We start from the raw sequence: 5,322 nt of genomic DNA, 5'->3' as shown, positions 1-5,322 counted from the left end.
GTATAAATTATCTGGTCTTCTCAGAAGCACATTTGAGATAATCATTATCCTAAGCTTGAAAAATACCTACTCTATTTTAAGATGACAGTGTTCATGTATTTGGTTGCACTCTAATGGTTCCCTAGGGCTGAGAACATATTGAACATTTAAAAACATTTTACCTTTCTAACCTGTAAACAAATAAAAAATGTTCAGTTCCCTAGGGAGACATTTTGTTTGTGATGTTTCATGAACCTCTGTTTTCTCCTCAACGCCAACAGCATTTAAGTGGCTAGTGTTCTGTAATATATAATGTGGGGAAATTACTAGATAAGGAGATTCAAAGTAATTATTCGCCCAATCATTACACACACACACACACACCCAGAAAGTTTCAACACTCTGCCTGGTATTGAAAGTACATACATCGACCTTGCTTTCTGGGAGCTTACAATTTGTAACAGATGAGAGACATTTCATTAATAAGATCAAAACTAGGGATTTAAATCACATATGACTGATACAAAAATTCCATGGTCATATAGAGCTGTGATTATTTCTAGCTTAATTTATCACTGAAGGTTTAATGAAAGAGGTGGCTGGCTCTTGGGAACTGGATAAAATGTCCATAAGTGTAGTGAAAAAGAAAACTCCTCCCAGAGCTTGAACTGCAGCAAGAAAGGCATGGCATGGTAAAGAGGCACTTTAATGATATGTAACTAGTAACAGATTGTAGTAGCAGACACAACTGTTGTGACAAATAAAGAGAGAGAGCAGCAGCAATAGAAATAGAAATGAGGGACTGAGTTAGAGTCTACAGTTAGAATTTACAATTTAACAGATATGACTGTTGACAGGCAGGTAGAGTTACAGCAACAGATTGAATCTTGAGTACCTGGGAGTGTGGTTATACTATCAGCAGAAAACATAATCAGGGAACATAGACTGGGAAATAAGATGAATCCAAATATACCAAATTTCTGCAGGGAGAACATCTCAGAGACAGGAGTAAAGGAGAAGTGAAGATTCTGACAGTTCTGAGGTAAACAGGAGGGAATGGGGTGGAGTTTAGATCAGATGAATTCGGTCTTGTTGGTAAGATTATAGCAAGATCATCTGAGAGTGCGTGGAGACATAAAGGTTAAACCCAGGATCAGTATTACTGATTTTTCCATTTGCCCCAGGTTCCAACATAGCTTGACATGGCACTTATACTGATCCTGTCTGTATTTAAATGTTGATACTTTGTTCCTCATGGATTTTTATTTTTAAAAAGATAATGCATTAAAATATTATTTATCTTGACTATTGAGTTTTTTGTCACCTCCTTAAAATTGCGTTTGAGGTACTCCCCTTACCATAGTCCCAGGCTGGATAAAAAGCATAATTTCAGTGTTGGAAAACTGCACAGAAACTCATGCTAATAGACCAGTATTTTATAATGAACACAAGTTCCAAATGAACTAAAAATATAACAGTGAGTAAAATTTACCATCTTAACCATTTATAAGTGTCCAGTTCAGAAGTGTTGAGTGTATTCACATTGTTGTACAACAGATCTCCAGAGCTTTTCTCTCTCATCTTGCAAAACTGTAACTCTATACCCATTAAACAATGATTCCCCATTTCCCTCCTCTTGGTCCCTGGTGACTACCACTCTACTTTTTGTTTCTATGAATTTGAGTACTTTAGATACCTCATATAAGTGGAATCATACAGTATTTCTTTTTGTCACTGACTTATTTCACTTAGCATAATGCCCTCAAGTTCATGTATGTTGTAGCATATGGAAAGGTTTTAATTTCTTTTAAGACTAAACAATATTCCACAGTAGGTATATACTAAATTCTTTTATCCATTCATTTTGCAATGAACATTTGGGTTGCTTGCACTTCTTGGCTATTGTGAATAATGCTGCTGTGAACATGGTGTGCAAATATCTGAGACTCTGCTTTCAATTCTTTTGGATATATGTGTAGAAGTGGGACTGCTGGATCATATGGCAGTTCTACTTTTAATTTTTTGAGGAACTTCTATACTGTTTTCCATAGAACTTTCACCATTTTACAAACCCACTAAAAGTTCACAAAGGTTCCAATTTCTCCACATCCTCACCAGCACTGGTGACATTTCATTGTTGTTTTTATTGGAGTATAGTTGCTTTACAATGTTGTGTTAGTTTCTGCTGTACAGCAAAGTGAATCAGCTATATGTATACATCTATCCCTTTTAGGATTTCTTTCCCATTTAGGTCACCACAGAGCACTGAGTAGAGCTCCCTGTGCTACACAGTAGGTTCTCATTAGTTATCTTTTTTATACATAGTAGTGTATATATGTCAATCCTCATCTCCCATTTCACCCCCTCCTCACCCCCCACCCGGTATCCATACACCTGTTCTCTACGTCTGTGTCTCTATTTTTGCTTTGCAAATAAGTTCATCTCTATCATTTTTCTAGATTCCATATATAAGTGATATTATATGATTTTTTTTTTCTCTGACTTGCTTCACTCTGTATGACAGTCTCTAGGTCCATCCACGTCTCTGCAAATTGCACAGTTTCATTCCTTTTTATGGCTGAGTAATATTTCATTGTATATATGTACCACATCTTCTTTATCCATTCTTCTGTTGATGGATATTTAGGTTGCTTCCTGTGTAATTCTGACATTTTAAACAATACTAAGTCTTCCAATCCATGATCATGGGATGACTTTACATTTATTTGTGTCTTAACTTCTTTCGTCAGTGAGTGTACAAATCTTTCACCTTCTTGGTTAAGTTTATTCCTAAGTATTTGATTCTTTTTAATGTTACACTAAATGGCATTGTTTTCTTAATTTTCTTTTTGGTTTGTTTATTACTAGTGTATAGAAACTCAACTAATCTTTATGTTGATTTTTTTAAAGTTTAACTTTGCTGAATTCATTTATTAGTGTAACAGGGTTTTTAAAAGTTAATATTTTGGCTCAGAGAACGATGAGAATAGTCCTATTGAACTCTTCACTGGTCAGAATACATATGAAGAATTACATCCAGTTACGTTTGCAATTTAAGAGGGACTCTGAGAAACTAAATCATGTCCTGGAATACTAGGATTAGATTATTTGCTTTTATAAAAAGGCAGATTGTTTTGTGATAGTCAAAGCAGATTTAACATCTGTTACTGTAGATGACGGGGACAAGCCACTAAGTGGATGTTTACCAGAAGCAGTTTCTACTTAAGGAATTTTATCATTATAAGAATTGTCAGAGAATGCAATGACCTGAGTGGAAAAACTAGCAAGCATTTCATTCCTATAAGCTTTCAAACAGAGATCATAAAACCATATAATATTAGAATGTCACCGAGCCATTGAAATATTTTTTTATCAATAATAATGGATATAAGCATATCAGTAAAACTTAAATTAGATATCTGTTTAGCATATATTAGATAAATTCATGTTTATTTTGGATCCCAAAGTAATTCTCTAAGGGGTTCATTCCTAAAATGAATATGAATACAAATTTATATGTACATATGAAATAGAATATTAAAAAACAGCTATCTGGGGGAACCAAGATGGCGGAGTAGAAGGACGTGCTCTCACTCCCTCTTGCGAGAACACCAGAATCACAACTACCTGCTGGACAATCATCGACCAGAAGACATTGGAACTCACCAAAAAAGATACCCCACATCCAAAGACAAAGGAGAAACCACAATGAGAAGGTAAAAGGGGCACAATCACAGTAAAATCAAACCCCATAACTGCTGTGTGGGTGACTCACAGACTGGAGAACACTTATACCATAGAAATCCACCCACTGGAGTGAAGGTTCTGAACCCAATGTCAGGCTTCTCAACCTGGGGGTCTGGCAACAGGAGGAGGAATTCCTAGAGAATCAGACTTTGAAGCCTAGTGGGAATTGATTGCAGGACTTCAACAGGACTGGGGGAAGCAGAGACTCCACTCTTGGAGGGCACACACAAAGTAGTGTGTGCATCAGGACACAGGGGAAGGAGCAGTGACCCCATAGGAGACTGAACCAGACCTACCTGCTAGTGTTGGAGGGTCTCCTGCAGAGGTGGGGGGTGGCTCTGTCTCACCATGAGGACAAGGACACTGGCAGCAGAAGTTCTGGAAAGTACTCCTTGGCATGAGCCCTCCCAAAGTCTGTCATTAGCCCCACCAAAGAGCCCAGGTAGGCTCCAGTGTTGGGTTACCTCAGGCAAAACAACAAACACGGAGGGAACCCAGCCCCACCCATCAACAGTCAAGCGGATTAAAGTTTTACTGAGCTCTGCCCACCAGAGCAACAGTCAGCTCTACCCACCACCAGTCCCTCCCATCAGGAAACTTACAGAAGCCTCTTAGATAGCCTCATCCACCAGAGGGCAGACAGCAGAAGCAATAAGATCTACAATCCTGCAGCCTGTGGAACAAAAATCACATTCACAGAAAGATAGACAAGACGAAAAGGCAGAGGGCTATGTACCAGATGAAGGAACAAGATAAAACCCCAGAAAAACAACTACATGAAGTGGAGATAGGCACCCTTCCAGAAAAAGAATTCAGAATAATGATAGTGAAAATGATCCAGGACCTCGGAAAAATAATGAAGGCAAAGATCGAGAAGATGGAAGAAATGTTTAACAAAGACTTAGAAGAATTAAAGAACAAACAAAGAGATGAACAATACAATAACTGAAATGAAAACTACACTAGAAGGAATCAATAGCAGAATAACTGAGGCAGAAGAACGGATAAGTGACCTGGAAGACAGAATGGTGGAATTCATGGCTGCGGAACAGAATAAAGAAAAAAGAATGAAAAATGAAGACAGCCTAAGAGACCTCAGGGACAACATTAAATGCAACAACATTCGCATTATAGGGGTCCCAGAAGGAGAAGAGAGAGAGAAAGGACCAGAGAAAATATTTGAAGAGATTATAGTCGAAAACTTCCCTAACATGGGAAAGGAAATAGCCACCCAAGTCCAGGAAGCGCAGCAATCCCATACAGGATAAACCCAAGGAGAAACACGGCGAGACACATAGTAATCAAATTGGCAAAAATTAAAGGCAAGGGAAAAACGACAAATAACATACAAGGGAACTCCCATAAGGTTAACAGCTGCTTTCTCAGCAGAAACTCTACAAGCCAGAAGGGAGTGGCATGACATACTTAAAGTGACGAAAGGGAAGAGACTACAACCAAGATTACTCTACCCAGGAAGGATCTCATTCAGATTCAATGGAGAAGTCAAAAGCTTTACAGACAAGCAAAAGCTAAAAGAATTCAGCACCACCAAACCAGCTCTACAACAAATGTTAAAGGAACTTCTCTAAGTGGGAA

Source organism: Balaenoptera ricei, chromosome 5 (genome assembly GCF_028023285.1).
Source record: "Balaenoptera ricei isolate mBalRic1 chromosome 5, mBalRic1.hap2, whole genome shotgun sequence".
NCBI classification, from domain to species: Eukaryota; Metazoa; Chordata; class Mammalia; order Artiodactyla; family Balaenopteridae; genus Balaenoptera; species Balaenoptera ricei.
This window is presented reverse-complemented; position numbering follows the sequence as displayed.